This window comes from Phyllobates terribilis, unplaced genomic scaffold (genome assembly GCF_046119375.1).
Source record: "Phyllobates terribilis strain yellow unplaced genomic scaffold, ASM4611937v1 Scaffold_437__1_contigs__length_1545540, whole genome shotgun sequence".
NCBI lineage: Eukaryota > Metazoa > Chordata > Amphibia > Anura > Dendrobatidae > Phyllobates > Phyllobates terribilis.
In genome coordinates, this window is record NW_027363197.1 from 1286103 (window position 1) to 1307971 (window position 21869).

Below are 21869 nucleotides of genomic sequence, written 5' to 3' on the forward strand. Positions count from 1 at the left end.
GGAATTACACAGTAAAATGCCCACCCCTTCATTCCTGTTTTCTGAGCATGGGGACCAAAAAGATTGCCCCTTATTCCACTCACTCTCATGCGGGGCAGATTTAATTACACATTCCTGCAGACAGACAATATCTGCATTCACACTCTCAATGTACTCCAGTATCCCTGCTCTCCTACAAGCAGAACCAATCCCTCGTACATTCAGAGAAGCAACACACAACGCCATCATAACAACAGGAAAAAATCTCCACCATACCCGATCCATCATGAACCAGGAGAAAACCCACTCCTGCCACCCACTTTTCTACGTATATCAGGCGACTCAGAACTCGAGTCCCTGTTAGAATAACCTGGTCTTAGGGAGACTGGATCTTCCTGCCCCCCAGACCAACACCCCTCCACCTTACTTCTTTTAATCACGGAGGCATAACTCTCCTCCTTGCCATCATCTTCCTCCTCATTTTCACTCCAATCACTGTTAACCCTATCACGCTGCTGAGGGGTTATAGTTCCATCCGAATCAGAATCCTCCTCCTCCAAAACCTCCATTTCCTCACCCCCATCTCTTCCCAAAACAGGATTCACTGACTCCGCCATATTAGACAAATCCATCCCATCACCCGGGCCATGCACATCAGCTACTTTGTTTATTACTTCCAGCCCCTCCCTCAAACCAACTTTCTTCTGGCTCCGCCCCTTTTCCTCCATCTTGGGCACCGCATGGTCTCTTCCCCTACCACCATCTTGTTTTTGGCTTTCCCCCTCTGAGTCTGAGCCTTCGCCCTCCTCCCCACTTTCCTGCCGAGTCTTCTTCTGCCTCTCTTCAGCGTCCACCTGTGACCTAGGAATCTGAGCCCACAATCTACATTTCCTTGCAAGGTGATCTGCATGTCCACACAAATCACACACCTTATTCATTGGGCAACCACTTGCAACATGCCCAGATTTCCCACAACCTCTACAAACATCACCTTGCACTGGACAATCTTTCTGAACATGTCCAAACTCATGACACTTCCTACAATATTCCATCTGTCCATTATAAAAACAAAATCCCCTTTCTCCTCCGATAGAAAACTGTCCAGGAATGCTCTTGGCACCCCCAATAGCTCTATCATCCGGTCTCAGTTTTACAACATATCTCCTCTTGCCATTTAGATAATTGTATTTGTTCTTCATTCTTCCCAAAAATTTAACCTCACTACAATACCGAGCTAAAAAATTGGAAACAGTCTCATCCGGAACTTTAGGGTTATACATGTGCACAACCACATACTTATATGTCTGCTGGAACAGAGGTTCCAGTGCAATAAACTCTAGGCATTTCAATTCCTTTTCTTCCTTCATTCGTACCAACTCCATGTAGACTCTCTGGCAAATACTCAAAGAAACAAAAGTGATATCATAAATTCCTTGTTTCTGAAAATCCTGCAGTGCCAATACATCCGTTACCTTCAAGCCATTAATGTTCTTCAAGACATCAACGCAAACTTGGTCCAAACCGATTTCTCCTTCATGACCTGCAGCCACCTTCAGACAGACCGAGTCCTCTAATCCACGTGTTTTCTCCACCATTTTTACAGCAGATAAACACAATCGCCGCTCAATCGCACACTAGGGCCCCACAAGGGGGAACCCCAGTCACAACTGCCCTCCAAACAACACCAGCAGCAGAAAACCACCACTGATCTTGCCAAAAGGCCGAGAAGCGATAACCAGAATTGGTTTCAAACTACGGAGCCACCCAAGGATCCTGAAAAGTCCATTTGTGGAGATGAGCTCCTGGACTCCCGTTAAGAAGACATGTTGTCAACCTCTAGATCCCTTACATGCCTGCACTTTTCAGCTTGCTGCTGCTGCAATCCACGCGTTTTAGATCTGCATAACTCCACCTCTTTAAACACAGCACCTTCACCCCCTGCTGTTCCCACCCGCCTCAACACCGTTGGAAGGGAGGAGAACCAATTAAGGCGGGGGGTGGGGTGGAACGAGCAGCTGTCTACCCTTAGCAGGAGGGCTCCTGATTACATACCTCTCCTGCTGCTGCTGCTGCTGGCTGTCCAGCAGCAGACTGAAGGTGGCTGCTGCTGTGCACAGGTATATAAAGGCTCAGAGCCTATTATGACACGCGCAGCCAGCGTTCCATTGCCACATTCCATCTACTGCAGGCAGGATACCTGGCTGGCTGAATGTCGCTGAGAAGCTCACAGAGACCGCCATAAGCAACAGTTTAACAGAATGCCACAGACTAATCAACCAAACTTTTTGGGTTGGGTTCTCTTTTATAGTCTGCAGGCATTAAATGAAAGAAGTCAGTGTTCCAGCAGAAGGAGACAACGTTTCAGAAAAGGCATTGTAGCAAACCAAAAAAGAAATTTTAAGCGCAGCAGAGTAACCAGCGCACATACCTGTTAGCTCAGGTGAGTTTAAAAGGCTGCTGTTGATAACAAGGGCATTTGCTAAATAGATGGTGTGTGTGCAACAATATACTGAAAGGTCAATTATATTGTGCAGCTTATCTCACCACCTGTAGTTATTTAGGTGAAAGCTCCAAAATGCTTGCCTAATATGTCTGTTTATCCAAAAGGAAGTAAAAAGGGAGAGCTAGAAAGATAGCATTGCATCACATTACATGGCAATGCAATGCACAGTTGCTGAAGTTGAACCAAAATGAGCTTGTAATCTGGCTTCTGCAACTTTGAACATGAAAAATCCAATGAGGAGAAGAAAAGCAAAGCCAAAGAGTCCATCCCAAAATCCGACAAACAAGCAAAATGAACAAAAAACATTGAATTCAATTCTTTCTGATTTTAGAAACTGCATTACAGAAGGGGTGCACCAGTCCTGGAGATACTGCAATACCAGGTCAATGCGTGGAGTGGACAGAGCAAGCTCTTTTTCCATCTCCCTGTTCTAAAAATCCATTTAATATATGGTCCCCAGATAGGGGACGTATCAGATATTAAACTGATAAGAACAGATACTACACTTGATCTTAGCCAAAAGGCCGAGAAGCGATAACCAGAATTGGTTTCAAACTACGGAGCCACCCAAGGATCCTGAAAAGTCCATTTGTGGAGATTAGCTCCTGGACTCCCGTTAAGAAGACATGTTGTCAACCTCTAGATCCCTTACATGCCTGCACTTTTCGGCTTGCTGCTGCTGCAATCCACGCGTTTTAGATCTGCATAACTCCACCTCTTTAAACACAGCACCTTCACCCCCTGCTGTTCCCACCCGCCTCAACACCGTTGGAAGGGAGGAGAACCAATTAAGGCGGGGGGTGGGGTGGAACGAGCAGCTGTCTACCCTTAGCAGGAGGGCTCCTGATTACATACCTCTCCTGCTGCTGCTGCTGCTGGCTGTCCAGCAGCAGACTGAAGGTGGCTGCTGCTGTGCACAGGTATATAAAGGCTCAGAGCCTATTATGACACGCGCAGCCAGCGTTCCATTGCCACATTCCATCTACTGCAGGCAGGATACCTGGCTGGCTGAATGTCGCTGAGAAGCTCACAGAGACCGCCATAAGCAACAGTTTAACAGAATGCCACAGACTAATCAACCAAACTTTTTGGGTTGGGTTCTCTTTTATAGTCTGCAGGCATTAAATGAAAGAAGTCAGTGTTCCAGCAGAAGGAGACAACGTTTCAGAAAAGGCATTGTAGCAAACCAAAAAAGAAATTTTAAGCGCAGCAGAGTAACCAGCGCACATACCTGTTAGCTCAGGTGAGTTTAAAAGGCTGCTGTTGATAACAAGGGCATTTGCTAAATAGATGGTGTGTGTGCAACAATATACTGAAAGGTCAATTATATTGTGCAGCTTATCTCACCACCTGTAGTTATTTAGGTGAAAGCTCCAAAATGCTTGCCTAATATGTCTGTTTATCCAAAAGGAAGTAAAAAGGGAGAGCTAGAAAGATAGCATTGCATCACATTACATGGCAATGCAATGCACAGTTGCTGAAGTTGAACCAAAATGAGCTTGTAATCTGGCTTCTGCAACTTTGAACATGAAAAATCCAATGAGGAGAAGAAAAGCAAAGCCAAAGAGTCCATCCCAAAATCCGACAAACAAGCAAAATGAACAAAAAACATTGAATTCAATTCTTTCTGATTTTAGAAACTGCATTAAAGAAGGGGTGCACCGGTCCTGGAGATACTGCAATACCAGGTCAATGCGTGGAGTGGACAGAGCAAGCTCTTTTTCCATCTCCCTGTTCTAAAAATCCATTTAATATATGGTCCCCAGATAGGGGACGTATCAGATATTAAACTGATAAGAACAGATACTACACTTGATCTTAGCCAAAAGGCCGAGAAGCGATAACCAGAATTGGTTTCAAACTACGGAGCCACCCAAGGATCCTGAAAAGTCCATTTGTGGAGATGAGCTCCTGGACTCCCGTTAAGAAGACATGTTGTCAACCTCTAGATCCCTTACATGCCTGCACTTTTCGGCTTGCTGCTGCTGCAATCCACGCGTTTTAGATCTGCATAACTCCACCTCTTTAAACACAGCACCTTCACCCCCTGCTGTTCCCACCCGCCTCAACACCGTTGGAAGGGAGGAGAACCAATTAAGGCGGGGGGTGGGGTGGAACGAGCAGCTGTCTACCCTTAGCAGGAGGGCTCCTGATTACATACCTCTCCTGCTGCTGCTGCTGCTGGCTGTCCAGCAGCAGACTGAAGGTGGCTGCTGCTGTGCACAGGTATATAAAGGCTCAGAGCCTATTATGACACGCGCAGCCAGCGTTCCATTGCCACATTCCATCTACTGCAGGCAGGATACCTGGCTGGCTGAATGTCGCTGAGAAGCTCACAGAGACCGCCATAAGCAACAGTTTAACAGAATGCCACAGACTAATCAACCAAACTTTTTGGGTTGGGTTCTCTTTTATAGTCTGCAGGCATTAAATGAAAGAAGTCAGTGTTCCAGCAGAAGGAGACAACGTTTCAGAAAAGGCATTGTAGCAAACCAAAAAAGAAATTTTAAGCGCAGCAGAGTAACCAGCGCACATACCTGTTAGCTCAGGTGAGTTTAAAAGGCTGCTGTTGATAACAAGGGCATTTGCTAAATAGATGGTGTGTGTGCAACAATATACTGAAAGGTCAATTATATTGTGCAGCTTATCTCACCACCTGTAGTTATTTAGGTGAAAGCTCCAAAATGCTTGCCTAATATGTCTGTTTATCCAAAAGGAAGTAAAAAGGGAGAGCTAGAAAGATAGCATTGCATCACATTACATGGCAATGCAATGCACAGTTGCTGAAGTTGAACCAAAATGAGCTTGTAATCTGGCTTCTGCAACTTTGAACATGAAAAATCCAATGAGGAGAAGAAAAGCAAAGCCAAAGAGTCCATCCCAAAATCCGACAAACAAGCAAAATGAACAAAAAACATTGAATTCAATTCTTTCTGATTTTAGAAACTGCATTAAAGAAGGGGTGCACCGGTCCTGGAGATACTGCAATACCAGGTCAATGCGTGGAGTGGACAGAGCAAGCTCTTTTTCCATCTCCCTGTTCTAAAAATCCATTTAATATATGGTCCCCAGATAGGGGACGTATCAGATATTAAACTGATAAGAACAGATACTACACTTGATCTTAGCCAAAAGGCCGAGAAGCGATAACCAGAATTGGTTTCAAACTACGGAGCCACCCAAGGATCCTGAAAAGTCCATTTGTGGAGATGAGCTCCTGGACTCCCGTTAAGAAGACATGTTGTCAACCTCTAGATCCCTTACATGCCTGCACTTTTCGGCTTGCTGCTGCTGCAATCCACGCGTTTTAGATCTGCATAACTCCACCTCTTTAAACACAGCACCTTCACCCCCTGCTGTTCCCACCCGCCTCAACACCGTTGGAAGGGAGGAGAACCAATTAAGGCGGGGGGTGGGGTGGAACGAGCAGCTGTCTACCCTTAGCAGGAGGGCTCCTGATTACATACCTCTCCTGCTGCTGCTGCTGCTGGCTGTCCAGCAGCAGACTGAAGGTGGCTGCTGCTGTGCACAGGTATATAAAGGCTCAGAGCCTATTATGACACGCGCAGCCAGCGTTCCATTGCCACATTCCATCTACTGCAGGCAGGATACCTGGCTGGCTGAATGTCGCTGAGAAGCTCACAGAGACCGCCATAAGCAACAGTTTAACAGAATGCCACAGACTAATCAACCAAACTTTTTGGGTTGGGTTCTCTTTTATAGTCTGCAGGCATTAAATGAAAGAAGTCAGTGTTCCAGCAGAAGGAGACAACGTTTCAGAAAAGGCATTGTAGCAAACCAAAAAAGAAATTTTAAGCGCAGCAGATTAACCAGCGCACATACCTGTTAGCTCAGGTGAGTTTAAAAGGCTGCTGTTGATAACAAGGGCATTTGCTAAATAGATGGTGTGTGTGCAACAATATACTGAAAGGTCAATTATATTGTGCAGCTTATCTCACCACCTGTAGTTATTTAGGTGAAAGCTCCAAAATGCTTGCCTAATATGTCTGTTTATCCAAAAGGAAGTAAAAAGGGAGAGCTAGAAAGATAGCATTGCATCACATTACATGGCAATGCAATGCACAGTTGCTGAAGTTGAACCAAAATGAGCTTGTAATCTGGCTTCTGCAACTTTGAACATGAAAAATCCAATGAGGAGAAGAAAAGCAAAGCCAAAGAGTCCATCCCAAAATCCGACAAACAAGCAAAATGAACAAACAACATTGAATTCAATTCTTTCTGATTTTAGAAACTGCATTAAAGAAGGGGTGCACCGGTCCTAGAGATACTGCAATACCAGGTCAATGCGTGGAGTGGACAGAGCAAGCTCTTTTTCCATCTCCCTGTTCTAAAAATCCATTTAATATATGGTCCCCAGATAGGGGACGTATCAGATATTAAACTGATAAGAACAGATTTTGCGTTTATATTTAAAATATCGTAGTCTTTATCTTTTCTTCAGAGCTTTAAAATAACATCTTCCATAGGTGATAGTTCCATATACTCAGGGCTCTTTTCTTTCCAAGCTTCTTCATATCCATTAGGTAGTACATATAAATTTCACTTAATGCCAGTCTTATACAATCCTTGACTTCTATATAGTCTCTTTTAAACAACAATATGTTTCTGGTCTTCCATAGAGCACTTTTAACACAACTCAAAGTGCACCATAAAACTCTCTCTTTTTCTTTCGTCATGTTTGGTAAAATCCCATATAAAACCACTTCATGGCTTAAAAAATTAAGACCAGATAAAAATTTTAAAAGCTCACCACAGTCTTTCCACACTTGCTGTGCAAAATCACAATTCCAAATAAGGTGCATAGTAGTCTCATCATTATTGCACTGATGCCTCGGGCAGGTTTGTATAGTGCTAAGTCTTCTTTTATACTGGAAATCACGAGTCGGTAAACATTCCTGCACAATCATCCAAGCTAAGTCTTTATGTTGATTCATCAGGTAAGGTGCATTTGTTAAATTCCATATTTTAGTGACTCTGCTATATGAATAATGGCTTATGGGCGTCAAAGTTTCTTTCTTTTTTAATTGCTGCAGCAGCTTCCTTGCATTCTTCAATGTCTCCATCTCAAAAGAATCTAGGCCATATAATCTGATAACTTTCTCCAGGATGGCATATTGTTGTGGAGGTGATAACAACACTGGGCTTGTTAAAGAAATGGATATCCACTTTCGCCTCCTAAAAATGTGGCCAGCTGCATATCTTAAAAAATGTGCCCAAGGGCTTGAAGCAAACATATATTTAAAACAGAGGCTAAAAAACTTGGAGTATAAAAACAGTTTGACGTTGGGAACATCCTTACCACCAAGGTGGTGCATCTTGTACATTGTTTCTCTCTTCACCTTTTCGAACTTAGAGTTCCACACAAATTCAAACAGCATTCTCTGTAATCTTCTCGCTGTAAGGTCACTTGGGGGATAAACATAACTGAGATATAACATGACAGGAAGCAGAAGGGCCTTAATAATTAAAACTTTACCTTCGATTGTTAATTTTCTTAATTTCCAAAAGTCAATCTTCTTTTGTATTTTGTCCCTTACTCCATCCCAGCTCTTCATTCCATCATTCTGTCGATCAAAAATCACACCCAGAATTTTAATCTTCTCTGACTGCATCGGGAGATCAGGGATGGACACATCCGCCCAATTGCCACGGACAAAACAATCACATTTCTCAATGTTTAACTTAAAACCTGAGGCTTCACAAAAAAAATTGGTCGTTCTTATAGCTCTCCTGAGAGCGGCAGGTGATGAACAAAAAATAGTAATATCATCCATGTAGCCCATTACCTTCACATCTCTTCCATGTCCTCCAGGGATAGGGACACCTTTAATCACTTTATCCTCTCGTAGCATAGATAAAAGAGGCTCTATTGCACATATAAATAGCACTGGGGACAAAGGGCAGCCTTGCTTCACACCTGAATGCAAAAACACTTCATTAGACAAAAATCCATTGATTAAAATTTTACTAAAAGAGTTCTTATATAAAAGTGCCACTTGCTTGATAAAAATTTCAGGGAAGCCCATTTTTTTTAAAACCAACCATAAAAAACAATGAGAGACACGATCAAAAGCCTTTTGAAAATCCAACGATAAAATTGCTAAGTCTTGCTTCCTGGATTGCTGGTACCATATGACATCGCGGATGGTATTGAGATGCTCCGCAACTCCTCTTCCTGGCACCCCACATACCTGGTCTTCATAAATAACTTTGGATAAAACTTTTTTAAAACGGTTCACTAAAATTTTGGACATCAACTTGTAATCAACATTCAACAGTGTGATTGGTCTCCAGTTTGCCAGATGGGATTTTGCTCCTTTTTTAAAAATCAGGGAGACCAGACCACTTCTCCAAGATATAGGCAGGATATCACACTTAAAAGCTTCTTTGATTACTAAAAACAAGTCGGGTTTTAAAAAATTCCAAAATTCACGATAAAATTCAACAGGCAAACCGTCAGAACCAGGGGTTTTCCCATAGGAAAAACTTTTGATAGCAGCATCTACTTCCGACAAGGTGACTTCAGTGCATAACAATTCTTGGTCTTCGCGGCTCAGACTATTTTTTAATGAATTAAGGGCATCTTCAGTAAAAGACTGGTCTATAGTTTTCTCATTAAAAAGCTGCTGATAAAACTGGTGAGCTTGGTTGAGCATACCTTCAGTTGTAGTTTCACCCTCTAATTCTGTTATCATTTCCTTAGCAGCAACTACTTTTTTAAAAAAAAATCTTGAGCACTTTTCATTTTTCTCCATCACTTCAATTTTTGAGTTATAAATTATTTCCTTACCCTTCGACTCTATACTCTTTTTAATTTCTTTTTTTGTTGCTTCAATTAAATCGTCCATTTCAAGTCCCACATCTCTTAGTTGATAACAGGTCTGCAATTTAGTAATAAGCCTTTTATGCCAAGCGGACTTTTCTCTTGCATTGGCTATGCTGACCTTGATAAAAAAACTTTTTATCTTCATCTTGCTGTATTCCCACCATTCTAGCAGAGTTAAAAATTTTTGTTGTTTTGTTCTTAAATAATTAAAAAACGCTTTAAAATCTGTTCTTACCTTAGGATCTTGTAACAATGTTGTATTTAGCCTCCAAACTCCTCTTGCCTTGACAAGCCCAGGTAATTCTAACTCTGATAGCAACATCTTATGATCTGAAAAAATGTTTGGGATTAAGACAACAGATTTGACATTCACATATTGGGACATGAAAATAAAATCAATACGAGATTTAGAAGAAGAGTTCTCCCAAGTATAACCGGGATCATTACTACGGATCTCTTTCCAGGAGTCTCTAAGAAAAAAATCAGTTAACAAATCCTTTAGTTGTTTCTCTGTTTTGTCTTTTTTAGGAACGGTGGAACTCCCGCTTCTCCCTTCACCAGGCAAGACACAATTGAAATCCCCACAGAACATCAGAGGCGATGAACCAGGTAGGTAATATTGCACATCTTCAAACAACTGATGTCTCTCTTCCTTCACCGGAGAAGCATAAATGTTCAAAAGTCTAAAGTCCACACCTTTAAAACTAATATTTAAGAAAAGAGCACGTCCAGAAGAAATGTCCACAAAAGAGTTGATTTTAAAGTCATGCGACCTAAACAGCACTCCAATGCCAGAGGAACGATTTTCATTATCTCCGGACCAGATAGAGGGCCCATGAGGCCAATCTTTTCTTAAATCTGCATAATTCATATCAAAGTCAATGTTACATTCTTGCAAACAAAAGACATCACAGTCCACTGTTGACAGGTAGGAAAACAAAGCAGCCCTTCTTGTAGAGCCCCTTATACTCCTCACATTGAGCGAGGCTACTTTAATTGATGAGGTCATGATAGGTTAGTTCAGGTCACACTACTGTCAGAATCAGACATAAAGCCCACCGATGTTAACGGGCTCTGCACTTCTGAGTCCGAAAAAGAAATGTTTATAGGGTCTGAAGGCCTTGGCTCCTCAGGAGGGGCAGCGGGAGCCATTGGCTTGTATTGCAGAAGACTTGGTTTTAATGGACACTTCTTGGAAGTCTCCCTGGCCACATTCTCATCAGACCTATCATCTGTTTTCCTTTTCCTACGAGTTTCCAGCTCCATTGCTTCTTCCTCCGAGCTAAATGTCCCGATTTCAGCAGAGGGACTCCCCTCCACCACCATATCACCCGGATCAGAATCAGCAGCCCAGTCCTTAGATGAAGCTTCCCTCCTCTCAGGACGGACAGGTTTCTCAGCTGGAGGTTTCTGCATAGACGTGGGCTTATGCGCAGCAGGAATAGGAGAACTGGCAGGTTTTCCCTGTGCAGCAGGCACTGAAGTGCTTGTGGACCCGCCTACAGGGGGTTGTGTTCGCACAGTAGATACAGGAGCACCGGTGGGACCCCCCTTAGCAGCAGGAGCAGGAGGGTTGGTTGGCTTCCTCTGTGCAGCAGGTGCAGACGTACCACCTGATGTACTAGCAGGCTTGGTCTGTGGAGCAGGTACTGGAGAGCTAGAAGACTGCCCCCGCGCTGTAGACGCACCCGCAGGAGCAGGAACAGCAGAGGGTTGCCTCTGCCCCCCGGGAGCAGATGGAGGCACACGGGCAGGTTGCTTTGCCAGCGTTTCAGCATAGGTTTCCGCCTTTTTCTTCAAAGGACACTCCCGGAAGGAGTGACCTGGGACCCGGCAGATGTTGCACACCATCTCATTGGTACAGTCCATTGTGGCATGTCCATGCTTGTAGCACTTCTTACAGATTGCCACCTCCTCCTTGCAGTTCTCATAAGTGTGACCGAAACACATGCATTTCCGGCAGAAGAGGGGCATGTCCGGGTAGAAGAGGCGCCCCCGCTCCCTACCGATCAGGAAACTTGACGGAGGATGACGCTGACCACCAATGCCATTTGGATCTTCACAAAATTTAACAAAAAATTTATGCTTTCCCGTCCAGAGGTTTTCCTCATTCATGACCTTGTGGGAATACCGCAGTTCTGGGAAATAGTTTTGAAGAAAGCAAATAATATTAACTAAGGGAACATGAGGGTTGCTCATCTGAACCACGAGCGGCTTCTCTCCACCGGAGTAAAGGATGACAAAGGTGAGTCCTTTAAGATCCTCATCTGAAAGGTGCAGGTGAATCTGGCGGAAGAGGTTCTGGCACGCATACTCCGACTCCAGAGTCAAAGTGAAGGAACCGGGGCGATCTTGAAGGGCCAGGATGTCTTCCCTCTTTACTCCTAGGATCTCCAGCAGCACTCTCCTCACGAAAAACTTCAAGGTCAACTTCTCCTTGGATGCATCGTCCACTTCGATCTTGAAAGAGTTCTTGATGCGAAGGTCACCAGCTCTGCCATAGCGCACTGCGGCCGCTACTGCTGATGCCATCTTCAAAAGGTAGATAGGGTCGATCGCCTTCTTGGTTTCTTTGCGTATCTGCCCCCTAAAGCAGCATGAGGCTTAAGACGGCTTTTACACCGCCGATGCCTCAAGGCCAAGGGCACGATTGGCTTAGAATCCTTCTGGCAAGATGTGGTATCTTAGCCAAAAGGCCGAGAAGCGATAACCAGAATTGGTTTCAAACTACGGAGCCACCCAAGGATCCTGAAAAGTCCATTTGTGGAGATGAGCTCCTGGACTCCCGTTAAGAAGACATGTTGTCAACCTCTAGATCCCTTACATGCCTGCACTTTTCGGCTTGCTGCTGCTGCAATCCACGCGTTTTAGATCTGCATAACTCCACCTCTTTAAACACAGCACCTTCACCCCCTGCTGTTCCCACCCGCCTCAACACCGTTGGAAGGGAGGAGAACCAATTAAGGCGGGGGGTGGGGTGGAACGAGCAGCTGTCTACCCTTAGCAGGAGGGCTCCTGATTACATACCTCTCCTGCTGCTGCTGCTGCTGGCTGTCCAGCAGCAGACTGAAGGTGGCTGCTGCTGTGCACAGGTATATAAAGGCTCAGAGCCTATTATGACACGCGCAGCCAGCGTTCCATTGCCACATTCCATCTACTGCAGGCAGGATACCTGGCTGGCTGAATGTCGCTGAGAAGCTCACAGAGACCGCCATAAGCAACAGTTTAACAGAATGCCACAGACTAATCAACCAAACTTTTTGGGTTGGGTTCTCTTTTATAGTCTGCAGGCATTAAATGAAAGAAGTCAGTGTTCCAGCAGAAGGAGACAACGTTTCAGAAAAGGCATTGTAGCAAACCAAAAAAGAAATTTTAAGCGCAGCAGAGTAACCAGCGCACATACCTGTTAGCTCAGGTGAGTTTAAAAGGCTGCTGTTGATAACAAGGGCATTTGCTAAATAGATGGTGTGTGTGCAACAATATACTGAAAGGTCAATTATATTGTGCAGCTTATCTCACCACCTGTAGTTATTTAGGTGAAAGCTCCAAAATGCTTGCCTAATATGTCTGTTTATCCAAAAGGAAGTAAAAAGGGAGAGCTAGAAAGATAGCATTGCATCACATTACATGGCAATGCAATGCACAGTTGCTGAAGTTGAACCAAAATGAGCTTGTAATCTGGCTTCTGCAACTTTGAACATGAAAAATCCAATGAGGAGAAGAAAAGCAAAGCCAAAGAGTCCATCCCAAAATCCGACAAACAAGCAAAATGAACAAAAAACATTGAATTCAATTCTTTCTGATTTTAGAAACTGCATTAAAGAAGGGGTGCACCGGTCCTGGAGATACTGCAATACCAGGTCAATGCGTGGAGTGGACAGAGCAAGCTCTTTTTCCATCTCCCTGTTCTAAAAATCCATTTAATATATGGTCCCCAGATAGGGGACGTATCAGATATTAAACTGATAAGAACAGATTTTGCGTTTATATTTAAAATATCGTAGTCTTTATCTTTTCTTCAGAGCTTTAAAATAACATCTTCCATAGGTGATAGTTCCATATACTCAGGGCTCTTTTCTTTCCAAGCTTCTTCATATCCATTAGGTAGTACATATAAATTTCACTTAATGCCAGTCTTATACAATCCTTGACTTCTATATAGTCTCTTTTAAACAACAATATGTTTCTGGTCTTCCATAGAGCACTTTTAACACAACTCAAAGTGCACCATAAAACTCTCTCTTTTTCTTTCGTCATGTTTGGTAAAATCCCATATAAAACCACTTCATGGCTTAAAAAATTAAGACCAGATAAAAATTTTAAAAGCTCACCACAGTCTTTCCACACTTGCTGTGCAAAATCACAATTCCAAATAAGGTGCATAGTAGTCTCATCATTATTGCACTGATGCCTCGGGCAGGTTTGTATAGTGCTAAGTCTTCTTTTATACTGGAAATCACGAGTCGGTAAACATTCCTGCACAATCATCCAAGCTAAGTCTTTATGTTGATTCATCAGGTAAGGTGCATTTGTTAAATTCCATATTTTAGTGACTCTGCTATATGAATAATGGCTTATGGGCGTCAAAGTTTCTTTCTTTTTTAATTGCTGCAGCAGCTTCCTTGCATTCTTCAATGTCTCCATCTCAAAAGAATCTAGGCCATATAATCTGATAACTTTCTCCAGGATGGCATATTGTTGTGGAGGTGATAACAACACTGGGCTTGTTAAAGAAATGGATATCCACTTTCGCCTCCTAAAAATGTGGCCAGCTGCATATCTTAAAAAATGTGCCCAAGGGCTTGAAGCAAACATATATTTAAAACAGAGGCTAAAAAACTTGGAGTATAAAAACAGTTTGACGTTGGGAACATCCTTACCACCAAGGTGGTGCATCTTGTACATTGTTTCTCTCTTCACCTTTTCGAACTTAGAGTTCCACACAAATTCAAACAGCATTCTCTGTAATCTTCTCGCTGTAAGGTCACTTGGGGGATAAACATAACTGAGATATAACATGACAGGAAGCAGAAGGGCCTTAATAATTAAAACTTTACCTTCGATTGTTAATTTTCTTAATTTCCAAAAGTCAATCTTCTTTTGTATTTTGTCCCTTACTCCATCCCAGCTCTTCATTCCATCATTCTGTCGATCAAAAATCACGCCCAGAATTTTAATCTTCTCTGACTGCATCGGGAGATCAGGGATGGACACATCCGCCCAATTGCCACGGACAAAACAATCACATTTCTCAATGTTTAACTTAAAACCTGAGGCTTCACAAAAAAAATTGGTCGTTCTTATAGCTCTCCTGAGAGCGGCAGGTGATGAACAAAAAATAGTAATATCATCCATGTAGCCCATTACCTTCACATCTCTTCCATGTCCTCCAGGGATAGGGACACCTTTAATCACTTTATCCTCTCGTAGCATAGATAAAAGAGGCTCTATTGCACATATAAATAGCACTGGGGACAAAGGGCAGCCTTGCTTCACACCTGAATGCAAAAACACTTCATTAGACAAAAATCCATTGATTAAAATTTTACTAAAAGAGTTCTTATATAAAAGTGCCACTTGCTTGATAAAAATTTCAGGGAAGCCCATTTTTTTTAAAACCAACCATAAAAAACAATGAGAGACACGATCAAAAGCCTTTTGAAAATCCAACGATAAAATTGCTAAGTCTTGCTTCCTGGATTGCTGGTACCATATGACATCGCGGATGGTATTGAGATGCTCCGCAACTCCTCTTCCTGGCACCCCACATACCTGGTCTTCATAAATAACTTTGGATAAAACTTTTTTAAAACGGTTCACTAAAATTTTGGACATCAACTTGTAATCAACATTCAACAGTGTGATTGGTCTCCAGTTTGCCAGATGGGATTTGGCTCCTTTTTTAAAAATCAGGGAGACCAGACCACTTCTCCAAGATATAGGCAGGATATCACACTTAAAAGCTTCTTTGATTACTAAAAACAAGTCGGGTTTTAAAAAATTCCAAAATTCACGATAAAATTCAACAGGCAAACCGTCAGAACCAGGGGTTTTCCCATAGGAAAAACTTTTGATAGCAGCATCTACTTCCGACAAGGTGACTTCAGTGCATAACAATTCTTGGTCTTCGCGGCTCAGACTATTTTTTAATGAATTAAGGGCATCTTCAGTAAAAGACTGGTCTATAGTTTTCTCATTAAAAAGCTGCTGATAAAACTGGTGAGCTTGGTTGAGCATACCTTCAGTTGTAGTTTCACCCTCTAATTCTGTTATCATTTCCTTAGCAGCAACTACTTTTTTAAAAAAAAATCTTGAGCACTTTTCATTTTTCTCCATCACTTCAATTTTTGAGTTATAAATTATTTCCTTACCCTTCGACTCTATACTCTTTTTAATTTCTTTTTTTGTTGCTTCAATTAAATCGTCCATTTCAAGTCCCACATCTCTTAGTTGATAACAGGTCTGCAATTTAGTAATAAGCCTTTTATGCCAAGCGGACTTTTCTCTTGCATTGGCTATGCTGACCTTGATAAAAAAACTTTTTATCTTCATCTTGCTGTATTCCCACCATTCTAGCAGAGTTAAAAATTTTTGTTGTTTTGTTCTTAAATAATTAAAAAACGCTTTAAAATCTGTTCTTACCTTAGGATCTTGTAACAATGTTGTATTTAGCCTCCAAACTCCTCTTGCCTTGACAAGCCCAGGTAATTCTAACTCTGATAGCAACATCTTATGATCTGAAAAAATGTTTGGGATTAAGACAACAGATTTGACATTCACATATTGGGACATGAAAATAAAATCAATACGAGATTTAGAAGAAGAGTTCTCCCAAGTATAACCGGGATCATTACTACGGATCTCTTTCCAGGAGTCTCTAAGAAAAAAATCAGTTAACAAATCCTTTAGTTGTTTCTCTGTTTTGTCTTTTTTAGGAACGGTGGAACTCCCGCTTCTCCCTTCACCAGGCAAGACACAATTGAAATCCCCACAGAACATCAGAGGCGATGAACCAGGTAGGTAATATTGCACATCTTCAAACAACTGATGTCTCTCTTCCTTCACCGGAGAAGCATAAATGTTCAAAAGTCTAAAGTCCACACCTTTAAAACTAATATTTAAGAAAAGAGCACGTCCAGAAGAAATGTCCACAAAAGAGTTGATTTTAAAGTCATGCGACCTAAACAGCACTCCAATGCCAGAGGAACGATTTTCATTATCTCCGGACCAGATAGAGGGCCCATGAGGCCAATCTTTTCTTAAATCTGCATAATTCATATCAAAGTCAATGTTACATTCTTGCAAACAAAAGACATCACAGTCCACTGTTGACAGGTAGGAAAACAAAGCAGCCCTTCTTGTAGAGCCCCTTATACTCCTCACATTGAGCGAGGCTACTTTAATTGATGAGGTCATGATAGGTTAGTTCAGGTCACACTACTGTCAGAATCAGACATAAAGCCCACCGATGTTAACGGGCTCTGCACTTCTGAGTCCGAAAAAGAAATGTTTATAGGGTCTGAAGGCCTTGGCTCCTCAGGAGGGGCAGCGGGAGCCATTGGCTTGTATTGCAGAAGACTTGGTTTTAATGGACACTTCTTGGAAGTCTCCCTGGCCACATTCTCATCAGACCTATCATCTGTTTTCCTTTTCCTACGAGTTTCCAGCTCCATTGCTTCTTCCTCCGAGCTAAATGTCCCGATTTCAGCAGAGGGACTCCCCTCCACCACCATATCACCCGGATCAGAATCAGCAGCCCAGTCCTTAGATGAAGCTTCCCTCCTCTCAGGACGGACAGGTTTCTCAGCTGGAGGTTTCTGCATAGACGTGGGCTTATGCGCAGCAGGAATAGGAGAACTGGCAGGTTTTCCCTGTGCAGCAGGCACTGAAGTGCTTGTGGACCCGCCTACAGGGGGTTGTGTTCGCACAGTAGATACAGGAGCACCGGTGGGACCCCCCTTAGCAGCAGGAGCAGGAGGGTTGGTTGGCTTCCTCTGTGCAGCAGGTGCAGACGTACCACCTGATGTACTAGCAGGCTTGGTCTGTGGAGCAGGTACTGGAGAGCTAGAAGACTGCCCCCGCGCTGTAGACGCACCCGCAGGAGCAGGAACAGCAGAGGGTTGCCTCTGCCCCCCGGGAGCAGATGGAGGCACACGGGCAGGTTGCTTTGCCAGCGTTTCAGCATAGGTTTCCGCCTTTTTCTTCAAAGGACACTCCCGGAAGGAGTGACCTGGGACCCGGCAGATGTTGCACACCATCTCATTGGTACAGTCCATTGTGGCATGTCCATGCTTGTAGCACTTCTTACAGATTGCCACCTCCTCCTTGCAGTTCTCATAAGTGTGACCGAAACACATGCATTTCCGGCAGAAGAGGGGCATGTCCGGGTAGAAGAGGCGCCCCCGCTCCCTACCGATCAGGAAACTTGACGGAGGATGACGCTGACCACCAATGCCATTTGGATCTTCACAAAATTTAACAAAAAATTTATGCTTTCCCGTCCAGAGGTTTTCCTCATTCATGACCTTGTGGGAATACCGCAGTTCTGGGAAATAGTTTTGAAGAAAGCAAATAATATTAACTAAGGGAACATGAGGGTTGCTCATCTGAACCACGAGCGGCTTCTCTCCACCGGAGTAAAGGATGACAAAAGTGAGTCCTTTAAGATCCTCATCTGAAAGGTGCAGGTGAATCTGGCGGAAGAGGTTCTGGCACGCATACTCCGACTCCAGAGTCAAAGTGAAGGAACCGGGGCGATCTTGAAGGGCCAGGATGTCTTCCCTCTTTACTCCTAGGATCTCCAGCAGCACTCTCCTCACGAAAAACTTCAAGGTCATCTTCTCCTTGGATGCATCGTCCACTTCGATTTTGAAAGAGTTCTTGATGCGAAGGTCACCAGCTCTGGCATAGCGCACTGCGGCCGCTACTGCTGATGCCATCTTCAAAAGGTAGATAGGGTCGATCGCCTTCTTGGTTTCTTTGCGTATCTGCCCCCTAAAGCAGCATGAGGCTTAAGACGGCTTTTACACCGCCGATGCCTCAAGGCCAAGGGCACGATTGGCTTAGAATCCTTCTGGCAAGATGTGGTATCTTAGCCAAAAGGCCGAGAAGCGATAACCAGAATTGGTTTCAAACTACGGAGCCACCCAAGGATCCTGAAAAGTCCATTTGTGGAGATGAGCTCCTGGACTCCCGTTAAGAAGACAAGTTGTCAACCTCTAGATCCCTTACATGCCTGCACTTTTCGGCTTGCTGCTGCTGCAATCCACGCGTTTTAGATCTGCATAACTCCACCTCTTTAAACACAGCACCTTCACCCCCTGCTGTTCCCACCCGCCTCAACACCGTTGGAAGGGACGAGAACCAATTAAGGCGGCGGGTGGGGTGGAACGAGCAGCTGTCTACCCTTAGCAGGAGGGCTCCTGATTACATACCTCTCCTGCTGCTGCTGCTGCTGCTGGCTGTCCAGCAGCAGACTGAAGGTGGCTGCTGCTGTGCACAGGTATATAAAGGCTCAGAGCCTATTATGACACGCGCAGCCAGCGTTCCATTGCCACATTCCATCTACTGCAGGCAGGATACCTGGCTGGCTGAATGTCGCTGAGAAGCTCACAGAGACCGCCATAAGCAACAGTTTAACAGAATGCCACAGACTAATCAACCAAACTTTTTGGGTTGGGTTCTCTTTTATAGTCTGCAGGCATTAAATGAAAGAAGTCAGTGTTCCAGCAGAAGGAGACAACGTTTCAGAAAAGGCATTGTAGCAAACCAAAAAAGAAATTTTAAGCGCAGCAGAGTAACCAGCGCACATACCTGTTAGCTCAGGTGAGTTTAAAAGGCTGCTGTTGATAACAAGGGCATTTGCTAAATAGATGGTGTGTGTGCAACAATATACTGAAAGGTCAATTATATTGTGCAGCTTATCTCACCACCTGTAGTTATTTAGGTGAAAGCTCCAAAATGCTTGCCTAATATGTCTGTTTATCCAAAAGGAAGTTAAAAGGGAGATCTAGAAAGATAGCATTGCATCACATTACATGGCAATGCAATGCACAGTTGCTGAAGTTGAACCAAAATGAGCTTGTAATCTGGCTTCTGCAACTTTGAACATGAAAAATCCAATGAGGAGCAGAAAAGCAAAGCCAAAGAGTCCATCCCAAAATCCGACAAACAAGCAAAATGAACAAAAAACATTGAATTCAATTCTTTCTGATTTTAGAAACTGCATTAAAGAAGGGGTGCACCGGTCCTGGAGATACTGCAATACCAGGTCAATGCGTGGAGTGGACAGAGCAAGCTCTTTTTCCATCTCCCTGTTCTAAAAATCCATTTAATATATGGTCCCCAGATAGGGGACGTATCAGATATTAAACTGATAAGAACAGATACTACACTTGATCTTAGCCAAAAGGCCGAGAAGCGATAACCAGAATTGGTTTCAAACTACGGAGCCACCCAAGGATCCTGAAAAGTCCATTTGTGGAGATGAGCTCCTGGACTCCCGTTAAGAAGACATGTTGTCAACCTCTAGATCCCTTACATGCCTGCACTTTTCGGCTTGCTGCTGCTGCAATCCACGCGTTTTAGATCTGCATAACTCCACCTCTTTAAACACAGCACCTTCACCCCCTGCTGTTCCCACCCGCCTCAACACCGTTGGAAGGGAGGAGAACCAACTAAGGCGGCGGGTGGGGTGGAACGAGCAGCTGTCTACCCTTAGCAGGAGGGCTCCTGATTACATACCTCTCCTGCTGCTGCTGCTGCTGGCTGTCCAGCAGCAGACTGAAGGTGGCTGCTGCTGTGCACAGGTATATAAAGGCTCAGAGCCTATTATGACACGCGCAGCCAGCGTTCCATTGCCACATTCCATCTACTGCAGGCAGGATACCTGGCTGGCTGAATGTCGCTGAGAAGCTCACAGAGACCGCCATAAGCAACAGTTTAACAGAATGCCACAGACTAATCAACCAAACTTTTTGGGTTGGGTTCTCTTTTATAGTCTGCAGGCATTAAATGAAAGAAGTCAGTGTTCCAGCAGAAGGAGACAACGTTTCAGAAAAGGCATTGTAGCAAACCAAAAAAGAAATTTTAAGCGCAGCAGAGTAACCAGCGCACATACCTGTTAGCTCAGGTGAGTTTAAAAGGCTGCTGTTGATAACAAGGGCATTTGCTAAATAGATGGTGTGTGTGCAACAATATACTGAAAGGTCAATTATATTGTGCAGCTTATCTCACCACCTGTAGTTATTTAGGTGAAAGCTCCAAAATGCTTGCCTAATATGTCTGTTTATCAAAAAGGAAGTAAAAAGGGAGAGCTAGAAAGATAGCATTGCATCACATTACATGGCAATGCAATGCACAGTTGCTGAAGTTGAACCAAAATGAGCTTGTAATCTGGCTTCTGCAACTTTGAACATGAAAAATCCAATGAGGAGAAGAAAAGCAAAGCCAAAGAGTCCATCCCAAAATCCGACAAACAAGCAAAATGAACAAAAAACATTGAATTCAATTCTTTCTGATTTTAGAAACTGCATTAAAGAAGGGGTGCACCGGTCCTGGAGATACTGCAATACCAGGTCAATGCGTGGAGTGGACAGAGCAAGCTATTTTTCCATCTCCCTGTTCTAAAAATCCATTTAATATATGGTCCCCAGATAGGGGACGTATCAGATATTAAACTGATAAGAACAGATACTACACTTGATCTTAGCCAAAAGGCCGAGAAGCGATAACCAGAATTGGTTTCAAACTACGGAGCCACCCAAGGATCCTGAAAAGTCCATTTGTGGAGATGAGCTCCTGGACTCCCGTTAAGAAGACATGTTGTCAACCTCTAGATCCCTTACATGCCTGCACTTTTCGGCTTGCTGCTGCTGCAATCCACGCGTTTTAGATCTGCATAACTCCACCTCTTTAAACACAGCACCTTCACCCCCTGCTGTTCCCACCCGCCTCAACACCGTTGGAAGGGAGGAGAACCAATTAAGGCGGGGGGTGGGGTGGAACGAGCAGCTGTCTACCCTTAGCAGGAGGGCTCCTGATTACATACCTCTCCTGCTGCTGCTGCTGCTGCTGGCTGTCCAGCAGCAGACTGAAGGTGGCTGCTGCTGTGCACAGGTATATAAAGGCTCAGAGCCTATTATGACACGCGCAGCCAGCGTTCCATTGCCACATTCCATCTACTGCAGGCAGGATACCTGGCTGGCTGAATGTCGCTGAGAAGCTCACAGAGACCGCCATAAGCAACAGTTTAACAGAATGCCACAGACTAATCAACCAAACTTTTTGGGTTGGGTTCTCTTTTATAGTCTGCAGGCATTAAATGAAAGAAGTCAGTGTTCCAGCAGAAGGAGACAACGTTTCAGAAAAGGCATTGTAGCAAACCAAAAAAGAAATTTTAAGCGCAGCAGAGTAACCAGCGCACATACCTGTTAGCTCAGGTGAGTTTAAAACTCTGCTGTTGATAACAAGGGCATTTGCTAAATAGATGGTGTGTGTGCAACAATATACTGAAAGGTCAATTATATTGTGCAGCTTATC

The 21869-nt window shown here is 43.7% G+C and overlaps 5 non-coding genes and 2 pseudogenes across 5 annotated transcripts; all 7 read right to left on the reverse strand.

Moving 5' to 3' along the window:
- Positions 1 to 2827: 2827 nt before the first annotated feature.
- LOC141228207 (U2 spliceosomal RNA) lies at positions 2828 to 3018 on the reverse strand. The gene has a single exon (XR_012295126.1). It is a non-coding gene; the product is annotated as a U2 spliceosomal RNA (small nuclear RNA).
- A 1115-nt stretch (positions 3019 to 4133) lies between these two features.
- On the reverse strand, positions 4134 to 4324 carry LOC141228037 (U2 spliceosomal RNA). The gene has a single exon (XR_012294964.1). It is a non-coding gene; the product is annotated as a U2 spliceosomal RNA (small nuclear RNA).
- A 1115-nt stretch (positions 4325 to 5439) lies between these two features.
- LOC141228038 (U2 spliceosomal RNA) lies at positions 5440 to 5630 on the reverse strand. The gene has a single exon (XR_012294965.1). It is a non-coding gene; the product is annotated as a U2 spliceosomal RNA (small nuclear RNA).
- A 1115-nt stretch (positions 5631 to 6745) lies between these two features.
- Positions 6746 to 6921, reverse strand: LOC141228399 (U2 spliceosomal RNA; annotated as a pseudogene).
- Positions 6922 to 13152: 6231 nt separating this feature from the next.
- On the reverse strand, positions 13153 to 13328 carry LOC141228378 (U2 spliceosomal RNA; annotated as a pseudogene).
- A 6234-nt stretch (positions 13329 to 19562) lies between these two features.
- Positions 19563 to 19753, reverse strand: LOC141228039 (U2 spliceosomal RNA). The gene has a single exon (XR_012294966.1). It is a non-coding gene; the product is annotated as a U2 spliceosomal RNA (small nuclear RNA).
- A 1115-nt stretch (positions 19754 to 20868) lies between these two features.
- LOC141228262 (U2 spliceosomal RNA) lies at positions 20869 to 21059 on the reverse strand. Its single transcript, XR_012295179.1, has one exon. It is a non-coding gene; the product is annotated as a U2 spliceosomal RNA (small nuclear RNA).
- Positions 21060 to 21869: the final 810 nt, after the last annotated feature.